The sequence below is a fragment of the Zonotrichia leucophrys genome, chromosome 2, assembly GCF_028769735.1.
Source record: "Zonotrichia leucophrys gambelii isolate GWCS_2022_RI chromosome 2, RI_Zleu_2.0, whole genome shotgun sequence".
Classification (NCBI taxonomy): Eukaryota; Metazoa; Chordata; class Aves; order Passeriformes; family Passerellidae; genus Zonotrichia; species Zonotrichia leucophrys.
Genome location: NC_088171.1, coordinates 839,029 through 861,711, shown reverse-complemented (window position 1 = coordinate 861,711; position 22,683 = coordinate 839,029). Strand labels below are relative to the sequence as shown.

General features: G+C 52.2%; 1 protein-coding gene across 8 annotated transcripts in view; it reads left to right on the top strand.

Annotated features, from left to right (window-relative positions):
* Window positions 1-22,683, top strand: part of MAP4 (microtubule associated protein 4) — a 155,690-nt gene that overhangs the window by 31,361 nt on the left and 101,646 nt on the right. For 7 of the 8 annotated variants that reach the window (XR_010439036.1, XR_010439035.1, XM_064703713.1 and 4 more), the window contains exon 2: window positions 1,176-1,227. The exons of the other annotated variant lie outside the window; for it this stretch is intronic. The gene's annotated coding sequence lies outside the window, so the exon portion shown is untranslated. The remainder of the gene's footprint in view (window positions 1-1,175; window positions 1,228-22,683) is intronic. 8 annotated transcript variants of the gene reach the window in all.

Below are 22,683 nucleotides of genomic sequence, written 5' to 3'. Positions count from 1 at the left end.
GACTTGCAGTGCTGGAGAACAAGCTGGACATTTATTTCTCCATGGGGATTGAAATGCTTGAACTCTGTGGCTCAGTTGATGTTCTCTTCTGCAAGGGGGCTAGAAGGAGTAATTACTGGGATAGAATATTTAACAGCTGTGTTTGCTTCACAATTAAGAAACATTATCAACAGAATGTAAAATATTGGCTAGAAAAACTTGGAAGAGGACAGCCAGGTGAGGAGATGGTTGCTGGTAAATCTGGTGGGATTTGCACTGGAATCACAGCAAAGGGAGGAAAGGAGCTGGAGCAGAGCAGGGTGGGCTCGTGGCTGGGCAGCTGTGCCAGGGACTGCCAGGGGCCCTGGGAGCTCTTAAGCCATTCATTGAGCACCTGAAATGCTGCTCAGGGCAGGGATGTCCTGATCAGCCTGCATTAATTCAGCTTTAATGCTGCGTTTGGAGAAACCTATTAAGGTGTGCAATGAGGGAAGAGTGGCTCACAGTTTTCATGGAAGATCCTGAGCAGCTGAGCAGGTGTGGATGGGAAATGGCAATCACAGGGTGGTTGGAGTGTGGGGGCACCTCTGATATCACCAGGGCAGGGTCCCTGGGCTGTGCCCAGCTGGGTTTGGGATGCTCCAGAGAGGAGACCCCAGCCCCCCTGGGCAGCTGTCCCAGGCTCTGCCCCTCCATGGACAGAGGCTGTTCCTGCTGCTGGGGTTTGGTTTGTGCCGCTGCTCCTGGTGCTGTCACTGAGCAGAGCCTGGCACCTTCTCCTGGCACAGTTTGGGAGATTTGTGTGCATTGATGGGATCCCCTGGGAGCCTGCCCTTGTGCAGGCTGAGCAGGCCCAGCTCCTGCAGCCCCAGAGCCCTGAACATCCCTGTGGCCCTGCTGGAGCCTCTCCTGCAGCTCCTTGTGCTGAGGAGCCCAGAGCAGGACAGCACACCCCAGCTGTGCCTCACCAGGGCTGAGAGGAGGGGCAGCATCCCCTCCCTCACTCCTGACCAGCAACAGCAGATCTGACTCCTGCTGAGGAGGGAGCACCAGGAAAAGCTGCTGGATCACTGGAGGGGGCTGCAGCAAATCCTCCCAGTTAATTCTGAGGGGCAGCACTTGTGTCCCAGCATCCCTGACTGACTCCTGCCATGCCAGGGCTCTGTGCTCACAGCTCCCTCTGCTTTGTCCTGCAGATCAGCAGCTCCTGAGGACTGAAGAACCTGCCCAGGGAACCCCTGCTCTGAGGTAGGAACTGATTTTCTGCTGTCCCAACAGAGATGTTTGATTCAGGATCAGGGTTTGGTGCAGCTGTGCTGGAACTGCAGCCCCAGCCAGAGGTGGGAGATGGGAGCTGGTGTGGAGCAGGCATGGCTGGAATGCACTCACCTTCCATTCTGTTCTGATAAACCTTTAATTACTGCTCCTTCTACATCCTGCCAGCTAAAACCCTGCCAGACAGAGTCAGAGAAAGCTTTGGGTTGGGTTAAACCCATCCAGTGCCACCCCTGCCATGGCAGGGACACCTCCCACTGTCCCAGGCTGCTCCAGCCTGGCCTTGGGCACTGCCAGGGATCCAGGGGCAGCCCCAGCTGCTCTGGGTGGAATCCCCAATTCCCAATCTCCCATCCATCCCTGCCCTCTGGCACTGGGAGCCATTCCCTGTGTCCTGTCCCTCCATCCTTGTCCCCAGTCCCTCTCCAGCTCTCCTGGAGCCCCTCAGGCCCTGGAAGGTCACACTGAGCTCACCCCAAAGCTTCTCCTCTCCAGGGGAGCATTCCCAGCTCTCCAGCCTGGCTCCAGCCCTTCAGGTATTTATTGAAGTTTCAGACATTGCTGGGCTCTGTTTGGGATAACAGGGCTGCTGTGGAACTCCAGGCTTTTCCTTTCTGGCCACTTTCTTTCCTTGCCTTTTGTGCTTCAGAGGGCTCACATCTTGTTTAACTTGGTCATTCAAATCTTCTTTTTATCAGAGTAAGAGGACTACAAAAGATTAAAATGGGTAAACTAGGCTAAGAAAAACAACAAGTCTGATTTGATTTGTTGGGAATTGGGAGCAGCAGATCATGCAGGTTTTTATCCTGGCTGTCCTTTGGGGGAGGCACAGCACAGCTCCAGCTCTGGAATCTGCCTTCAGCTCTGCAGTGGGGATGTCTGAGGTGCAGGTGCTCACCTGATGTGCTGTGAGAGAGGAATTACAATTTATTCCTGATTTTTGTGTGGACTGAGAGACCCAGGTGTCTCTTGCAGAGCAGTTTGGGATTATTCTCAAATGCTGGTTATGTCTTGAAGTCCTGAGAGGAATACCTGCTGTTTTCTTCCCTGTTTGAGCCATCCATCTGCCTTTTCCTGAGCTGTCAGTGGCAGAGCTGGTTCCACCCAGTGACCCTTGGCTCTCAGCAGTGCAGAGGGGTCACACAGACAGAGCTTTAACAACCTGATTTACCATCACCAGCTCTATCCACTGCAGGTCACAGGAGCCTCACAAGTCCCCTAAAACTCACTTATGGCATAAAATTATTCCTCAGGTGCCTTTTTTTTCAGTGTCCTTAAGTGTCACATGCAGAGATAACACTGTAGGTGCAGAGTTCTTTATTTTCAGTGGGGCTGATGCTCCTGTCCATGGTGGGACTGAAAGAGGCTTCTGTGTCCCAGTTCTTGAGGGGGATGGAAGGGGCTCCCAGTTGGTTCCTGAGGGGATGGAAGGGGCTCCCAGTTGGTTCCTGAGGGGATGGAAGGTTGGAAGGGGCTCCCAGTTGGTTCCTGAGGGGATGGAAGGCTGGAAGGGGCTCCCAGTTGGTTCCTGAGGGGACTGGAGGGTGCTCCCAGTTGGTTCCTGAGGGGATGGAAGGTTGGAAGGGGCTCCCAGTTCATTCCTGAGGGGATGGAAGGTTGGAAGGGGCTCCCAGTTCATTCCTGAGGGGATGGAAGGCTGGAAGGGGCTCCCAGTTCATTCCTGAGGGGATGGAAGGTTGGAAGGGGCTCCCAGTTAGCTCCTGAGGGGGATGGAAGGTTGGAAGGGGCTCCCAGTTGGTTCCTGAGGGGATGGAAGGTTGGAAGGGGCTCCCAGTTGGTTCCTGAGGGGATGGAAGGTTGGAAGGGGCTCCCAGTTCATTCCTGAGGGGATGGAAGGTTGGAAGGGGCTCCCAGTGCTGCAGGGGCTGTGCCCAGGCTCCCTGGGCATTCCTGCTGTCACTCCCAGGGCTGTGGCCACCAGCTAAAGCATCTTAAGCTGTTGTCTCAAAGCCACTTGAAGGGAAGCCAGGGAAGGTGGCTTATCTGCCCTGGGTGGGCAGGAGGGGGGCCATGCCCACAGCCCGTCCCCACGTGCTTGTCCCCGTGGCCTGGGTGGCCCTGCAGGGGTCACAGGGTGTCACCTCCTCCTCAGGAGGAGCCACACAGGGAAGGTGACAGAGCAGTGGGAGAGCTTGGTGTTCTCCTCCCTGCACCTGCCAGTCTGGAGTGGGTTTTATTTTTCCTCTTTTCTGCCTCTCTTGGCCTGGCCCAGTGTGGAGGGAAGGTCTGCCAGGCTGCTGGGATGTCTGGAATGGGTTTGGATTTCATGGAATATCTGCAGTGGGAAGAGACCCTTAGGGACCATGGAGTCCAAGTGCCTGAAACAATGAGGGTGCTCTGCAGGCAGCCCTGGAGCTCTGACAGGTCCTGTTGTGCCTCCCAGCTTGTCCAGGAGGTGACTTTGCCATCAGGATCCTCCTCCTTGCATTTCTCCGTTTTTGGGGGAGCTGTGGTGCACCCCAGGCATCCCTGGCCCCACTGCCCTGGTTCCAGGGTCCAGGACCTGCAGGTGTTTCCCCAGGCTGCACTGAGCAGCTCAGGGGCTTCCTGCAGTGATTTATGTGGGAATGTTTCAGCCAGGCATTGGGTGTGAGGATGAGGAGCAGCAGCTTCCTCCCCCACATCCTGGGGCAGCTGCGGGAGAGGCACGAGGGAGGAGCTGCCTGGATTGAGCTACCTGAGAATATCTTGGGCTCTTTACAAAACTCTTATCTCAGACTGTCCCTCAGGAGTCCCCCAGTTCCTCCTGCTCACTGCACTGGGAGCTCTTCCAGCCAAGGCCAGGGGAATGTTTGAGGATGGTGGTGGTGGCACCTGGATCTTCACTTGGTTCTTCTGTTGGTTCCACGTGTACACATGGGGAGAAGACACTTCTGAAAATGTTACCTGCTGGACAAATTGATGTTTTGCTGTGTAATGGCTCTAACTGGGAAGAAGCCCCCACAAACCCCCATCTTTAGGGTCAGTGTTATGGGGTCTGAGGCCCTGGCACAGGTGCCCAGAGCAGCTGTGGCTGCCCCTGCATCCCTGGCAGTGCCCAAGGCCAGGCTGGACAGGGCTGGGAGCACCTGGGACAGTGGGAGATGTCCCTGCCATGGCAGGGGTGGCTCTGGATGGCTTTAGGGTCTCTCCAGCCCAACTCATTCAGGGATTTGAGGATTCTGAGTCACTTTACCACTTAAGGTTTTACTTTCCTAAAGTGATGTGGGAAGCACCCTGAACTAAAATCAAATTTATTCAGTTCTACACTGAATAGTTAATTTATTTATTCCCCTCTTTTCCCCTTTTGAAGGGAGTTGCTGTGTCCAAGGGCACCTCAGTGTGGCACTGGACACTGCAGCCACACCTGGGATAAGAAAATGAATCATTCTCTAAGGAAACCACCACAGCATGCCTGATAAGCTGCAGGGACACCTGGAATGTCTTTATTGCTCTTTCTTTCATGAAATCTCAGCTTTTGTTTTCTAAGCAAAGCCTTGTTTTGCAGGCACCCTTGAATGTGTTTGTTATCAGGAGCACGGAAATGTAAATACAATGGTGCTTGGGCTGCAGCAGCTCCTCCCTTCCTCCCCCTGCCTTCCTGCATGCACTTGGGGAGGGGGGAGCTGTTCTTGTGCATTAATTCATTCAGAAAGGACTGTTCTTGCCCCTGCTGCCACCTCATCAGATTTCAGAGACAGACAATTCTCTCCTTGAGAGCAAGAACTCACACAAGGCCTCGTGCTGTGGCTGCTCTTGGCATTCCCCCAAGCTCCTGCCTACCAGCACATCCCATTTTTAACTAGATAAGCCACACAGGCACTGTTCTGCTTGAACTGAGACTGCATTCTTCTCCTTGCAACATTTGAGCTCATTTCCTAGAAGAAGAACTAAAAAAACTGGGGCCTTCACCAGCCTGAGTCTCAGGGCCTTAAGTTTGCAGCTGCTTTTGAGAGCTTTGCCCAAGTGAGGCTGTGCTGGATGTGCTTGGTCACTGGGAGCTAATGTTGGTTGATCTCTCAGTCAGCAGGAATTTTGTCATTAAAACCAGGTCAGGACAGCAGAAAGGCTCCAATGTAGAATTTGTTCTTTGGCCTCAGCCGGGAGGAATTGGGCTCAGCTGTTGGATGTGAGCAGCACTTGGCCTCACTCTGTGCCTGTCATCTGCTTTTTTTACTGACTCTCTCATGGACTTTGTGTGGCAGGAACAGCTTTCTGGGCACCGATTTGTCCTCAGTCACCAGGCCTTTCCTGCCCAAGGTGCCACAGTAAATTGTGATGTGTCTGTGGCACCTGGGCTGGCCCTGCTCCCTGCCCAGGAGCTCAGGGCTGCTCCTCTGGCCCTGGGCCAGCTCTGGGGCTGAAGCAGCTCAGGAAAAATCCCCGGGATCCTCTCTAAGAATAAACATCACATGAGAGCAGGAGTGTCCCCCTGCCTGGGCAGAATTAAGTGTCCTGCTGGGAGGCAATAACAGCAGCAGCTTAAGGGCTGGGCTGGCATCCCCTTGTTATCCCATTGCAGGGGTTCCATGCTGCTGTCTCCTTATCACAAAGGTTCCATATCTGCTTGGTGTTTCTGGTGGGCAGCTCTCAGAGCACTGACTCTTCCTTTTTCACAAAGCAGGCAACTGACTCCAGCTCCCTTCTCAAGGCCACCCCACTCCTTTATAGCACTCTTTTTCTTGTTGCTTACAACTGTGGCCTGTTAAAGTCAGGCCTGCTCCTAATCTTTGATAATTGGCCCAGCTGCAGCTCCTTAGGGGTAAGATTACTTTCTATACTATCTTTATTTTCTTATATTCTCTCCTCCTGCACCCCTGGCTGCAGGGATGAGCTGCAGGGCCCCAGGCAGGAGGGGCTGGCCTGCACCTGCAGCTCTCCTTGCTTCCACAGCCTGCTGGGTCCATCAGTCAGCAACCTCTGGGTCCCTTTTGAGGGAGGTGGGGATGCACCTGCTGAGCTGTGGGCTAGCACAGCTCCCTCTGGATGAAATGCTGCTGGATGTGCCACTGAACACTTCCCTGGAGCTGTGCCTGTGGCCCTGCCCTGAGCAGCACAGGAGGAGCTGCAGGGCTGCTGGAGTGTGGGAGCGTTGGGGGTAGGACAGTGGGGATGGACAGAGACGAGAGATCTCTGCAGCCAGGGCTGGGATTTGGGGTTCATTGCAAAGGGCCTGGGTGCAGGGCCCTGCTGGGATTTGGGGTTCATTGCACAGGGCCCTGCTGGGATTTGGGGTTCATTGCAAAGGGCCTGGGTGCAGGGCCCTGCTGGGATTTGGGGTTCATTGCAAAGGGCCTGGGTGCAGGGCCCTGCTGGGATTTGGGGTTCATTGCACAGGGCCTGGGTGCAGGGCCCTGCTGGGATTTGGGGTTCATTGCAAAGGGCCCTGCTGGGATTTGGGGTTCATTGCACAGGGCCTGGGTGCAGGGCCCTGCTGGAGCTGCAGCCACAGCTCAGAGCAGGCCTGAGAGAAGAGAGGGGGAGAGAGGATGAGAGAGCGAGGTTCCCATTACAATACCATAAATCTTCTTCTGTGCTGAATATTCTGATTCTCACTAACCAATCTAGTACAAGATACAAATCCTATAGCATTTCCATACAGCCTATAAGAATCATTACATTACCATCCTGTGTTACATTTTAAACCCTAAAAACTCCTCTTTGGGCCCATTCTGCCAAGCTGTAGGGTCTGCTCTGCCCCTTGGAGCTGTCTGCAAGCAGAGGGTGTTGTTCCATCAAAAGGGGATTAAAAACTTGGTATCATCTGGACTGGATTTAGTGCTTAGGGAAACTACCACTAAAATGGCTGAGGAATGTACAGTCTTAAGGTTCTTTGTAATCACTTTGTTCAATTAACTTTAGAAATGTACTTTATTTTAATTTTTCTAGCAATACTCATCCTCTGTTCATCTAAATAACTAAAAATTGTGGTAAATCTCCTTTAATCACTTTGTACTACGACACTACAGAAAATAGATTAGATGAGGAAGGAGAAGCACCTCAGGGCACCACTTTGTCCTCCACCTTAACTCCATACTAAAATATACTAAAACACCCTCAAACCTAAATTTCTCACCTCAGTGATACACTACACTAATCTCTATTATCTGTCTTTCACTTTTGTAATTTCTAGTTTATCTAGAAATCCTAGAAGCCTTCTCCACAAGTGAGAGTCAAAGGCAGTGTTTTTCTGGGGTCAGGGTCCCCCAGAGCAATGAGAGGAATATCCCCCTTACCCTGAGTTCCCACAGGCTCCTACCTTGGTTTAAAAGGATTTCAGAGTTTTGCCTTTCTCACCTGTGTGTGGGCACAAACATCCCTACTTAGGACTAATTCCTGTTAATGTGGAATGTGGTTAATCCCCATTGCATCAGTTGTGGAGCTGCCCCAAGATGAACACGATCCATACATGAAACTGCCAAAAGTGGTGCAAAAAGCCCTTTCTGAGCAGGTTCTAGTGGCACAGCAGTGTGTGAAGGCTGGCTGGGATATCCCAAACAGGATACCCTGTACACAGCAGGGTCAGAACAGGGATATCCCAGAACTGGGCCTAACAGAGTCAGGAACAGGGATAACCCAGAGCAGGCAGGAACAGGGATATCCCAAAGGTGTCCTTTACAGAACCAGGAACAGGGATATCCCAGAGCAGGCAGGAACAGAGGCAGGAACAGGGATATCCCAAAGGTGTCCTTTACAGAACCAGGAACAGGATATCCCAAAGGTGTCCTTTACAGAACCAGGAACAGGGATATCCCAAAGGTGTCCTTTACAGAACCAGGAACAGGGATATCCCAGAGCAGGCAGGAACAGGCTCCACAGCTTGGAGCCTTCCAGGTGTATTCTGCTCCCACCCAAAATGTGTTTAGGGATTTTAATTCTCCATGAATTTCTGAGCACCTGAGTGGCCTCCACAGAAAAGGAGGGAGTTTGGTTCCTGGCCTGAAAATCCCTATGGATGGAGTGGGGAGGTGCTTGTGTGTGGTTCCCTGATGGAGCAGGAGCAGGTCCCCAGCAGGGTCACAGAGCCAGGCACTAACAGAGCATTTGCTCTGCCCTGTCAGAGCCTCCCCACAGCTTTGTTGTGGTTCCCAAAGGGCAGCCCCTGCCCTCTGCAGCAGCCCAGTGTGTCCCTGTCCCGTTCCCAGTGTGTCCCTGTCCCATTCCCAGTGTCTCTGTCCCATTCCCAGTGTGTGTCTGTCCCATTCCCAGTGTCCCTGTCCCGTTCCCAGTGTCTCTGTCCCGTTCCCAGTGTGTCTGTCCCGTTCCCAGTGTGTGTCTGTCCCATTCCCAGTGTCCCTGTCCCGTTCCCAGTGTGTCCCTGTCCCGTTCCCAGTGTGTCCCTGTCCCATTCCCAGTGTGTGTCCCTGTCCCGTTCCCAGTGTGTCCCTGTCCCATTCCCAGTGTCTCTGTCCCGTTCCCAGTGTGTCCCTGTCCCATTCCCAGTGTCCCTGTCCCGTTCCCAGTGTGTCCCTGTCCCGTTCCCAGTGTGTCCCTGTCCCATTCCCAGTGTGTGTCCCTGTCCCATTCCCAGTGTGTGTCCCTGTCCCATTCCCAGTGTGTGTCTGTCCCATTCCCAGTGTGTGTCTGTCCCATTCCCAGTGTGTCTCTGTCCCGTTCCCAGTGTGTCTCTGTCCCGTTCCCAGTGTGTCTCTGTCCCGTTCCCAGTGTGTGTCTGTCCCGTTCCCAGTGTGTCTCTGTCCCATTCCCAGTGTGTCTCTGTCCCGTTCCCAGTGTGTGTCTGTCCCGTTCCCAGTGTGTCTCTGTCCCATTCCCAGTGTGTCCCTGTCCCGTTCCCAGTGTGTCCCTGTCCCATTCCCAGTGTGTCTCTGTCCCGTTCCCAGTGTGTCCCTGTCCCATTCCCAGTGTGTCCCTGTCCCATTCCCAATGTGTCTCTGTCCCGTTCCCAGTGTGTGTCTGTCCCATTCCCAGTGTCCCTGTCCCATTCCCAGTGTGTGTCTGTCCCATTCCCAGTGTGTGTCTGTCCCATTCCCAGGTTCTCTTGGGCAGATTCTTTGTCTGTTTTCTGGGAGTTTGCAAAGCCACGCTCCTCAGAGCCCCTGCACTCCCTCACTTGCTGTAGCCAAAGTCTTTCAGAATTTGCAGATAGCTAAAACTCATTCCTTGGTATAGAAATACTTAGGTTTATTCTTCTAAAGCTTTTTTAACCTTCCAGTAGTGTTTAAAGCTTTAAAATAGTGTTTTCTCCTGAGAAATCCCCTTGAAAAAGCATTGCCAGGTTTGCTGTTCCACTCCTCTGGAACACCAAGCTGGTGCTGAGTTGCCATGAATGAAAATAATTCTGCACTCGACTTTGTCATGTGGAAGCTTCCAGTCCTGTGTCCTGATGGGCAGGTTCTGGTGCTCTGTAATTAAACTGTCAGGAGAAGGGCTTATTTTAATTAAAGTGAAGCAGCTGCTCTGGTACAGTCACTGACACAACTGGAGCTGTGCAGGGAAAGGAGCTGAGCCTGTGAGGGGTGGCTGGAAGCAGAGGTGGTGTCCAGCCTGTGCCTGATCCCCAGAATTAATTCAGAATTTGTCCTCTCTGACCTTGCTTCCCCTCCTACACTCTCAGATGTGTATACACACATATTTATATATTATTATATATACAGAAGGCAGAACTGGGAGTTGATGAAGGCACTGCGGGCCTGCACAGTGGTACTCAAACTGTAATTAGGTCAGTCTAAACCTCTGAATTTCTTTCTCACAGCATGACTTGAACTCATTCTCATCTCTGGGTTTGTCCTTCCAGTGTTGGTGCTGTACAGTTTTCATCCCATCTTAGAAATGAACACCCAAATTCTCACGTGGGAACAAAATCAATTATTCCGGGAGAAATGTATGTAAGACAAACGTGGGATTGGATGAATTCAGAGGGGCTGAGGTGAAGTTTTGTCCTGTTTGTGGTGCCCAGGCTGTGGCAGTGAGGTGGAGCTGCAGGAAGGGGAAGGGGGAGGTGAAGATGGGAGCTGTGGGTGATGCCCTCTGTGCCAGGGTGGGATCTCTGTGGCACAGCCAGGCTGCCCTGATGCCGTGGCTTTGCCCTGGGGGCGAGGTGGGATCCAGCTCCTCCCTGCCCGGTGCTATTAAAGGAAAGCAGCTGACAGAGCAGCTGCTGGGGCTGGGCCTGGCCCAGCATCCTGCAGAGAAAGTGCTTTGCAAACAGCCCTTTCCTCCCCTGCCCCCCTTGTCCTGCCCCGTGCCAGGAGAGCCAGGAGCCTCTTCCCCCATGATTGATGAAACTCTCCTTTTTTGGTGCTGCCTCTCTGGGCGAGCAGCACAAGAAATCCCCTCTGCTGCGAGGCCCTGAGACCTGCAGGGCTCTGGGGGCTGCATTTTACAGCTCCTCACTTGGCAGCTAAAGCTTCCAGGTCTGGGCTGAAGGTGGGCAGAATCTGGTTTTTTTTTTTCCTTAGATAAATATTTGATTTTTGGAGTCCTTTTTAGGGCTCTTGCTTCAGTGCTGGTAGGCCTGTGCAGAGCTCCACACTTGAAAGTCCCTCACAGTTATTATCTATGAACTCATCTTCCATGTGGCTTTTTTGAAGGCCAGCCAAGAGCATTAATCCCCACCTTCTAGAGTCCCTAATCCCTGCTGGGGCTTAGGGGAAAGTTATTCTTGTCCTCCCAGTGAAGCTGCTCTGGCAGAGCACCTCTCTCTGTAACTCAAGGCAAGTTTATTAATGTGACTTTTTATCAGCTTGGAAAGGGGACAGCTCAGGATGGAGCAATCCAGCTTGGACACTCTTACCCCATCCTGCTGAGTGCTGGATGGCTCTGACATTGCCCAAAGGGAGGGAATTTCAGGAGGGTGCTGTGCTCTTATCTCAGCCATAATTACCCATTGTAAAGGGCTCTTTGCAGGCACCAGTGCCACAGATCTTTTGTGGGAATGGGTGCAGCTGGAGGGGACTCTGGGTGCTGGGGTGATTCTTTGCAGTTGTATCACTCTTCTCTGCTCAGCCTGACATTCCTAACGCCTCCCAGCTCTGCTTTTCATCCAGTTGTGGCTGTGCTGGCCTCCAGCCCTCCCCCTTCCACCATCCCTGCTTCTCCAGGGCTGCTCCACGAGGGATTCCTTCATGTTCTCCTGCCAGGGATTCAGACAGGAGGGCAGCTGGAGCAGTTTTGCCTTACTGTTGTCAGTGTGGTGGCTTTGGGCAGCCCTGGTGGTCAGTGTGGGGTCACTGGAGGGTTTGGGAGGTGGCTCAGGGCCCTGTCTGGGGCTGAGGAGCTGAGCTGCCTCTCTGGTGCTGCCTTCCTTCCACAGGGAAGTTGCAAAACCCCCCTCAGGCTTTTGGGCAAGTGCAGAGCAATTGCAGGAATTGCAATTCCCAGGAATGTGGCAGGGCTGCTCTCCTGGGTGTCTGGAGCTCTCTGTCTGGGTTCTTGGGCAGAGTGTGGCTCCCCAGAGCCTGAGAGCAGCAGGAGTTGCTGTGGAGTGCCCTGATAACACAGCCTGGTTCTGCAATCTCCTCACCTGGGCACAGGGGAACTGATGGAAATCCTGCAGGTGAGAGCCTGAAATGAGAGTTTGCAGAGCTCTCAGTGCAGCTGAATGAGATCCAACAGGGCATCTGTGCCATGGAAATGCTGAGCTCCAGAGGCCTGGATGGGAGCTGCAGGCCCTGGCACAGGTGCCCAGAGCAGCTGTGGCTGCCCCTGGATCCCTGGCAGTGCCAAGGCCAGGCTGGACAGGGCTGGGAGCACCTGGGACAGAGGGAGGTGTCCCTGCCATGGCAGGGCTGGCACTGGATGATCTCTAAGATCCCTCCAAGCCCAACCATCCTCTGACAGCATCCCATGACACAGGTACCTGCACACACACCTCTGTGTGTGTGTGTGTGCTCAGCCATGCTCAAACAGGAATTCTCCCCAGTTCTCTTGCATTTGGATATTCCTTCTGCCTTGATCTTTGACAGAGATCTGACTCCAGCTCATTACTTCTATTTTGCATAAGTGCAGAATGTGGAGTTTATTTTGGAACTGCTTTTACTGGGTTGAAACTAATGTTAATCACGGACATGTAATATTCATGTTGCCCACCACTGGAATTCCTTGAAGTCCTGCAGCGCTGGAATTTATTCTCTGTTCCCTTTCCTCTGCTGACACCAGCCCTGGCCACAGTGATCCCTTTGTGTGCAGACTGGAACCTTCCATCACACCTGGCAGTGATGGCATCAGTCCTCTCCAGGCAGCTGTGCTGTGAGAGAGGGAAACTCTTGAAGATGAAACAGAGACAATACCAAGCAGCACACTCCATTTCCAGAAGGCTTCAAACCCTTTTTATTACAGCATGCATGCTTTTCTACAGTCTTACAAAAGTTACAAAAGTGAGTTTAGATTTCACTCGTTGGTCAGGAGAGACAAAGTGCTCAGTGGAACAGGCAGCTGCAGGTTTCTCTTATTTATCCTTCTTTCCTTCTTGGCTTCTGTGTCAACCACCTTGGTAGGAAATTCTTTCAGAGGTAAATGTGGATCCTCTTTGGGGTAAACAGGGATCCTCTCTGGGGTAAAAAAGGATCCTCTTTCAGGTAAAAATGGATCCTCTCTGGGGTAAGCATGGATCCTTTTTGGGGTAAATATGGATCCTTCCTGGGGTAAACGTGGATCCTCCCTGGGGTAAACGTGGATCCTCCCTGGGGTAAACATGGATCCTCTCTGGGATAAACAGGGATCCTCTCTGGCTCACAGCAGTCACTGTAAAACCTCCTGCACAGGAAATGTTCAGTGCAATATGATGGGTGTGCAGGGACTCCTCCCTGGAATCCTGGCTCTGTGGGGCTGTGCTGAGCTCTTTGGAGGGAATTCTTTGTGGGATGCACTGGCAGCAGGATGGGAAGGGGCAGAGGCAGAGGTTTTGGCTGCTGGCAGGTTTTGGCTGTGCCAGGATCACCAGTGAGCTGTGGGGTGAGATCCATTCCTGTGGAATCACAGCCAGGTAAAGGCTGGAGTGTCCCAGGTGCCTCAAGGAGCACACTCTGAAATGCAGGACTTTGAGGAATTCCAGTGTGGGCAACATGAATATTACATGTCCCTGATTAACATTATTTCCAAGACAGTAAAAGCAGTTCTGGCTGGGGCACAGGCTGTGTTTGAGCAGTGCAGAGCCTGGAGCTCTCTGAAGAGCTCACTGCAGAGCTGAGAGGCTCCTGGAGCATCCATTGGTCCATGGATGAGGCTGGGTTCCTCGGCAGCACCCTCCTGCAGCAGCCCTGTCACCCTGGGCTTGTTCCAGCTCTAAATGTGCATTGTCCCGTGGGGTTTGGTGGTGCCATGGCTCCTGCAGCACTCTTGCAGCTCCAGTGCAGTTTTTATGGGTGCTGGGAGCTTTTCCTTGCTGCAGTGCCTGGATTTTGGGATGTTCCTGGGATGCTCTCTGCAGTTTCACAGAATCCTTCACAGAATCACAGACTCCCAACCTTTGACTGACACCCCCATGTCAACCAAACCACAGCTGAACTCAAGAGCCTTGAGTCATCCTGGCTGCTGTTTCCTCCCCTGGGTGCCCTTCTGGTCCTGCACTTCCCTTCAAGTCCCTGCACTCTAAAGAAAAAATCTTCCTGTTTTTTGGTTGGATCAAATAGAGATAATTCCAGTATGAATGAATATCCACATTTGAACAGAGCAGGTGGGAGCTGCTGTAGTAAATCTGGGAAATGCTGGTCTGGCAGCCTTCAGGCCACCCTCAGTAGTGGCTTTGGAGCTGACAGTGAGTAGGAGCTCCACATATAGAGAGAGGAGCTTGTTTTACAACTTGCCTCTGGCTGGAGTGGGATTTGTGCCTGCTTCTCCTTGGAGACTTCAGCACTCCATGAAATTGAAGCTCTCCAAGCCACGAGTGGCTGCAAGGCAGGGAGAAAATAGAAATTTCCTCAAATCTCCAGAAACGGAGAGAATCTTTTTAACATTCCCAACGAGGCAGGGATGCTGGAGTTGTCTGCTGCCAGGCTCTGCTAATTCATGTGGCAGCTGAATAATTGATGGTGAGGAAGGCACAGCTCAGTGGCCTTATCAGTGCTTTCCCCAGGGAAATGGAGCTGATGAGAATGTTTCTGATCACGGAGCAGAAATCATCATTAAGGACTGGGATGCAGCAATTTGAGTTTATTTGCAGCACCAATAACAGCAAAACCAGTGCTTGAAACAGAGAAATGGCCCAAAATCCCTAAGGAATGATACCCTGCAATTGATGGACACCTTGAGGAGCCTCAGATTTCCCTGTGGTGGGAGGCCCAGGTGGGAGAGGCTGCTCTGGCCTGGGAGGTGGAAGGAGGAGATGCCAGACGTGGAGGGGGAAGTGCAGACAGTGACAGGGGGAAGCAATCAGGGCTGAAGTTCTGCCTCAGCTTTGGGACCCTGCTGCGACTTCATTAAACCCATCTGAAGTGAGAACTGAAAACTTCCTGTTTATTGTCTGCTGTGTGTGGCCATCAAGGGACTGTGGAAGTGCCTGAGATCTGTGTGAAGCCTTCAGAGCTGTTTCATGGTCACATCCTGGAGTCCCAGACTGGTTTGGGCTGGAAAGAACCTCAAAGCCCATCCAGTGCCACCCCTGCCATGGCAGGGACACCTTCCACTGTCCCAGAGTGATCCAAGCCCTGTCCAGCCTGTGTTGTTTTTGTGTTCCCTTGTGGAGGCAATAGCAGCAACTCTTTTCCCTTTACTTGTGCATTTCTGGTTTTTCTATAGCAATCTGGAGGCTCTGGGGCTGGCTGAATTTATTCTGAGAAATTAAAGTGAGCCAGAAGGCTCAGGGAGTTTGTGCTCAGAAGGGAAACAACCCTACAAGTGCTTTGTCTGTTTAAGGAGTTCAGGCTAAAAATCATCAAATGCCCCAAACCTGCTCCCCTCTGCACCCAGACCTGCTCTCTTTGTCCCCAAACCCGCTCTCTTTGTCCCCAAATCTGCCTCCTCTGCTCCTGCCCTGTCCCTTGTCCCTCACACAGGAGGGCAGCAGTCATTTCAGCCTATAAATAATAGCTGGAAAATCCCTTGCTGTATTTCTGGGTTGTGTGAAGGAGGAGGTGGCTCTGTGACTCTCCCTGAAATCCCCATTTGCTGGCAGTCCAAACGTGCACAGAAATCAGGAATATTTGATGTGCTGCCTCCTTGTGTGCCCTCCCAGCTCACTCTGCTCTCAGCAGCACCTCCAAGCTGAAGTTTGGTTTGATTTTGCTGTGGAAATATCTGGAATCTCCTAATTAATCCTGCTTTGATGATGCCATCGGGTGCTTGGGCTGGTCCAGCAGGTCTGGAGATCCCAAAGAACTGGAGACCTTCCCTCTGCCAGGGGTGGTACCTGCACATCCTCCTTCTTCATCCTCCTCCTCCTTCATCATAATCATGCCTGAATATAATTCTGGGATCCAGGTCACCCTTTCTGAGCTGGTTTTTCCAGCACTGGAGCTGAGTGTGATTTTAAGTGCCGGGAAGATTTTATTAAAGATCTCTCAGCCTCCATCTCTCTGCCTCTAAGAAGCTTCTGGTGATCTGAGGGATTTCCTGTGACTCCAGAAACAGCCACAAAGCACAGCTCTTGCTGTGTTTCACTTTAAACCAATAAATAAGTGAATCCCATTGGTTTAGGCTGTGCCAAAATATAAGAAATGCCCAGATTGGGTCACAGAATTTTGTGCCCAGCCAGGGAATGTGAGGAACGTCGGCGGCTGTGTCCTCTCCCCTGGGAGATGGATGCAGAAATCTTTCCATGGATTCCAGGGCTCTGAAGGAGGATGACTCTGCAGATCTCTGCTCTCCTGTTTCCTCAGCAGCCACGGCTCAGTGCTCCCAACACTCACAGCTAAGAAAAGCAGCCTGACTTACCCAGGAGAAATGGGAATGATGAGCTGTCCCTGTTCTTCCCAGCCAGCATTTCATTTGGGATGGAGTTTGGAGCTAATTTTAAAGGAGCAAGTGGGTCTGATGGGATAATGGATGTGTGGACATCAGGGTCTCCTTTAAACCAGCAAAAGGGAGGAAATGTTCCTTCCCTGCTCCTCCTGGATGGGAGCAGGCTTCTCCTCCCTCTGGCCAGGGGCTGGGTCCAGCCTGTTTGGAGCAGGATGGAGCCATGGAGGGACCTGGCAGGGCTCTGGGGCTGGAATGCTGTGTCACTGTCACTGCAGGGCTGTCTGTGAGGCCTCAGGTTTAGCTTTTATATTTTCAGATTCTGTGCTGCTTTAGTGTGTGGGTCTGAGCTCCACATCAGGGCATGGTGAGCTCTGTGCACAGAGCAGGGAGACAAAACAATTCCTGCTCCAGCTGGGCACCAAGGACAAATGACCCAAATCTCAGCCCAGGAGCACAAACCCCGTGGGCTGGAGAGAGAAAAACAAGCAGGGTGGGACTGCCTGGGCTAAAGCTGGGATGGGACAATGAACTGCAAGGTGCAAATGGAGCAGAACTGATCCCAGGGACAGAGCCCGGGAGCGCTCGTGCATTTTGGGGCCATTTTGGTTCATCTTGGGTGCAGCCCTGGCTGGGCTCTGGTGCTGCCCAAGGTGCATCCATGGAGGAGAGGCTTTGGATAAATCCCTGCTTTATTCTTTAGCTCTGTCCAGCCTCTGCTCTAGGGCAGCCTCTCAAGGCATCACCAGGTCCCTGGGTGAGCTCCTGTGGGAAAACCACCCCCAGCATTGCCTGTGCCCGCAGTGCCAGGGAGGGCAGGCAGTGTCCCACACCGAGTGCCATTGTGTTGGGACACTTACAGGCTGTCAGGTTTGGGTTTTGGGGCAGCATCCCCGTGCCAGCTCTCCTCTTTCTCTGTCTTCAGACAAGAACTCAGAATCTGGGTCAGACTGATCATAACTTGAAATTCCAAGCCTGTGCGTGCCTGGAGGCAGGAACACAACAGAGCAGGCAGGGAAGCTGCAAAATGGAGGCACAAAGTTGAGGAAAGGAATTCTGCTCTTCCCTGGATGGGAGGCTCAGGCTGTGGCTCATGCAGGCTTTGGTTTGGCTCCTTCTCCAGAGGGTGGTGAGTGGGGTGGTGGCTCTGGGAAGGTGTTCCAGGGGCTCACTTGAAGTAAAACCTGGGTGAGGAAGTTGCTGAAGAGAAATTCTCGACAACCTGAGAAATTTTTGATGCTCCTGATGCCTAAAAGTGCCCAAGGCCAGGCTGGACAGGGCTGGAGCACCCTGGGACAATGGAAGGTATCCCTGCCCATGGCAGGGGTGGCACTGGATGGACTTTAATGTCCTTCCCAACCTAAACCAGTCTGGAACACTTCCAGGGATGGGGCAGCTGGGACTAAAATCCAGTGAAGAGCTGGCACTCTTTGGAGCAAGGATGGAGGGTAAGGGGTTAAAATATAAAATAACCCTGCTGAGTTGTTCAGATCAGCTGAGGAGAGATGGATTTTATTTACCCCAGCAAACAGGTTACTCACTGAGTAAGTACACAGAGGTTCTGAGCTGGAGAAGAGCAGATGGAGCAAACCCTGAGTGTAACAGATGAGCTGTGCCTGGAACAGGAGAGATCTAAACAACCCTCCTGTGTAAAAATAACGTGTGAGCTCAGGGAACAGGGTGGATTTGCTTTGGGGTGCCTTGAAGGTTTCCTGGAATGTGTGGCTGCAGGAAACCCCTTCTCCTTGCGCTGTCACTGTGGCTGGGCTGTTCCTGCTCCTTCCACACCTTTCCCTGGAGCAAACTCCTCCCTTTGGTGTGGTCAGGGAGGGCTGGGCTGTCCTTGGAGGCTGTTCTGGGTACAAACCTGCAGTCAGGTTGTACCCATGCTGATTTAACAGCCACGAGGAGCTGGGCAGCTGAACATTGATTCACAATCCCTGAGGCTGGAAAAGCCCTCCCAGCCCAGCTGTGCCCCATCCCCACCCTGTCCCCAGCCCAGAGCTCTCAGTGCCACCTCCAGGGGTTCCTGGGACCCCTCAGGGATGGGCACTCCAAACATCCCTGGGCAGTTCAGTGCCTGACTCCCTTTCCATGGGGAATTTCAGTGCATTCTTAAACCTCTGCCTTCAGAAATCTCTGCCACTCCTCAGTTTTTCCCCTTCCCCCCCAGGTTAATGCCAGAATTCACCTTCCCTGTGCTCTGTTAGTGTGTGGTTCCCAGAGCTGGGGAGGTGCATCTTGCTGAGGATCCTTTCATGCTTCCCAGGCAGCTCTGATGTGGATGGAAATGGGGTGGGAGCATCTGTCTCTCTAAGCTGCTCAACACATGGATGTGCTCCAGGATTTGCTCTGTACCCTTGGGCACAATCCCTGCAATATCCTCATTTTCCTCTTGCCTTAGACAGGGAATTGGGAATTTGGCTGTAAGAGCAGAGAGGGAAAAGGAGGAATTCCTTTGTGGCTGTCCTTGGAGCCCACCTGGGCCGAGGAGGGATCCCTGCAGTCTGTGCCAGTGCTCCTGCCTGACTGGGACACCAGTGCTCTATTTGAAATGGCTTTTCTTAGGTACACTGGTTTATTTTTATACATCCTTCCTACACTCCCTATTTAGCTAAATATGGCCAAGGAAATGCCCTGCTGATAAGGCTGCATAGCCTCATTATTGTTTTTCCCCAGAAAGTAGATCACTCCAGTGTCCCAGTTCCTGTGCACACCTGAACTAGCAGCACAGTGCCACAAGCTCCCCAAATCCCATTTATTTTATGGCAGCTCTTCCACAGAGTGCAGCCACTCCACATCCAGGGAACAGGCACAGGACAGGGGGAAACAGCCCCAAGCTGGGCCAGGGGAGTTCAGGGTGGATATTGGGAAAATTCCTTCCCTGAAAAGTCTGTCCAGCCCTGGCCCAGCTGCCCAGGGCATGGTGGAGTCCCCATTGGTGAAGGGATTTAAAATCCCTGTGGATGTGGCACTTGGGGACATTGGCAGTGCTGGGGGGTGGCTGGGCTGGATGGACTCAGGGGACTTTTCCAGCCACTCTGTGCTCATGATGCAGCTTGCTGGGAAATGTAAATATTGTTTAACTTCTGATGCTAAATGACATTTTCAGAAGATGATGATTAAATGTTCATCACTGCACATCGAGGCTCAGTGACCCAAAGCCATCAGTTCACTTGTGAGTTGAAAACAAAGGAAGATGTGCCTGAAAAATTGGTTTTGTCTGAGCCCCATTTGTTCCTTGGAGACTGCTCAGTGCAGGGATGAATCTTCTGCAAGTGCCTTCCCTGGCTGGTGCTCCCTGCAGGTGATGCAGCCAGTTGTGTGCACATCTGGATGATGGTTTCTCTTAAAATAGCCAGAAACTCTGAAAGAAATCTTTTTTATAAGCCTTTTTCATTTAAATAGAAATTATTATTTTTTTTTTTACTGACCATAATTCATTCAACTGTGACCCTGCACAGGGGGTGAAAAGCTCCAAAATTTTCACCTCTGGGTTTCCAAGCTGTGACTCAGGGCCTTTATCTGAACCACCAAGAACTGCAGTTGCTGCCTGAAGTGTGCTCTGCCTGCAAGCCTGACCTTTCACTGTTCAGAGAATGAAAAAGAAGAGCTTGCACTGAATTATTTTCCATAATAGACTTGCCTGGAAGGACAGAAACACCACTGTCAGTGGGACCCCATTGTTCCCCAGGAATGTGAGGCTGGAGCCTGTAGGTATGTGCTGGCCCTGCAGTGCTGACACAGAATTTCCTGGAGTTCAAGGAGTAGGAGCCTTTGTTTTTTGGGAACAAGAGGAGCTGTGTTCTGCCACCCCATGGAGGGCAGCAGGCCTGGGCTGCTGCTCAGTGCACACTTGGGTCACCCTGCTGACCCAGCACAACAAGTGTCCCTTGTGTCCCTTGTGTCCCTTGGGTCCCTGTGTCCCTGTGGCTGCAGCTCCTGGTGCTCCTGAGGAGAGGCTGGAGCTGGGCTGGGACAGCTGGGAATGCTCACCTGGACAAGGGAGATCCAGGGGCAGGAATGCTCACCTGGACAAGGGAAATCCAGGGGCAGGAATGCTCACCTGGACAGGGGAAATGCAGGGCAGGAAGGGATATCCAGGGCAGAATGCTCACCTGGATATGGGAAATGCAGGGGCAGGAATGCTCACCTGGGCAAGGGAGATCCAGGGGCAGGAATGCTCACCTGGATAAGGGAAATGCAGGGGCAGGAATGCTCACCTGGATAAGGGAGATGCAGGGGCAGGAATGCTCACCTGGATAAGGAAATGCAGGGGCAGGAATGCTCACCTGGATAGGGAAATGCAGGGGCAGGAATGCTCACCTGGACAAGGGAGATCCAGGGGCAGGAATGCTCACCTGGACAGGGAAATGCAGGGGCAGGAATGCTCACCTGGATAGGGAAATGCAGGGGCAGGAATGCTCACCTGGATAAGGGAAATGCAGGGGCAGGAATGCTCACCTGGACAGGGAAATGCAGGGGCAGGAATGCTCACCTGGATAGGGAAATGCAGGGGCAGGAATGCTCACCTGGATAAGGGAAATGCAGGGGCAGGAATGCTCACCTGGATAAGGGAGATCCAGGGGCAGGAATGCTCACCTGGATAAGGGAGATCCAGGGGCAGGAATGCTCACCTGGATAGGGAAATGCAGGGGCAGGAATGCTCACCTGGATAAGGGAAATGCAGGGGCAGGAATGCTCACCTGGACAAGGGAGATGCAGGGGCAGGAATGCTCACCTGGATAAGGGAGATCCAGGGGCAGCTCAGAGCCCCTCCAGGATCTCCAGGAGAGCTGGAGAGGGACTGGGGACAAAGCCTTTCTGTTCCCAAGGATGGCCTCAAAAAGCTGAAAGTGAAAAAGTGAAGAATTGGTGATGGGTGTGTGTTGTGCCAACCTGAAGGCTGCAGATGAGTCAGTTCAGGTGCATTTTTTCAGCTTGGTGCCAGGAATAAATTGAACACAGAGATGCAAATCAGGGAGGGATAACTGGTGATTATTTCTCCTCTGTTTCCAGTTCATAGCTGTGGGTATAATGCCTACGTGTGCACTTTGCTGGATTTTTTTCATGTCAACATTATTAAAACGTCACTTTCCCTCCCAAATCCCAGGGCTGGAGGGGGTTTGCTGGGATTAGCAAGGTTTGCTGAGGACAGGGATGTGCTGCAGGACCCTCTGGGAGGGATCAGGAGCAGCACTGAAGTATATACATCAGAGATTATGTAAAATCCTAATCTCCATAGGGGAGCTGGGTGGAGTCAAACCCAGCACTAAATTCCCTTGCGTCATTTGTGCTGCTCAGGGGTGGCATTAACTCCAGATCTGGGGTGACAGTAACTCTGGATATGGGGTGGCATTAACTCCAGATATGGGGTGTCATTAACTCCAGATATGGGGTGGCATTAGCTCCAGATATGGGGTGGCATTAACTCCAGATATGGGGTGGCATTAACTCCAGATATGGGGTGGCATTAACTCCAGATATGGGGTGTAATTAACTCCAGATCTGGGGTGGCATTAACTCCAGATATGGGGTGGCATTAACTCCAGAACTAGGGTTTCATTAATTCCAGATATGGGGTGGCATTAACTCCAGATCTGGGGCAGGCCAGTGTCACACCATGGCCACCCTGGCCAGGTGCTGGGTGGTATTCTTTACCTTTTTTATTCAAGGTTCTGATAAAAGACCCCATAAATGTCACATGCATGAGCTAAACCTGCTGTAGATGATCCCAGTTTATTTCTGATCCTTTGGGGGGGTTTAGGAACATCTGGGAGTTCCTGAGCACTGCACAAAGGTTTGGTGTGCAGGCACAGGAGATGTGCAGTGGCCAGAGATGTCTGATAGAGCTCTCTCTGTTTTCCTGTCTGGATTCCAGGGCAGTATCACACCATGGCTGCCTTGGCCAGGTGCTGGGCCTTATTTTTTACATTTTTTATTCAAGGTTCTGATAAAAGACCCCATAAATGTCACATCCACGAGCTAAACCTGCTTTAGATGATCCCAGTTTATTTCTGATCCCAGTTTATTTCTGATCCACTGGGGGGGAGGTTTAGGAACATGTGGGGGTTACTGAGCACTGCACAAATGTTTGGTGCACAGGGGACATGGTGGGGTTTAGAAACATCTGGGAATTACTGAGCACTGCACAAAGGGTTGGTGTGAAGGCACAGGGGACATGGGGGGTTTAGGAACATCTGGGGGTTACTGAGCACTGCAGAAACATTTGGTGCACAGGGGACATGGTGGATTTAGGAATATCTGGGAATTACTGAGCACTGCACAAAGGTTTGGTGCACAGGCACAGGGGACATGGGGGGTTTAGGAACATCTGGGAATTACTGAGCACGCCAAGTTAGTGGCAGCACAGGGACTGGGGGTTTAGGAACTGGGTTACTGAGCACTGCCAGGTGGTGCACAGGGGACTTTGGGGAGGTTTAGGACATTGGAATTACTGAGCACTGCAAAAGGTTTGGTGCACAGGACAGGACATGGTGGTGTTTAGAAACATCTGGGAATTACTGAGCACTGCACAAATGTTTGGTGCACAGGGAACATTGGGGGGAGTTTAGG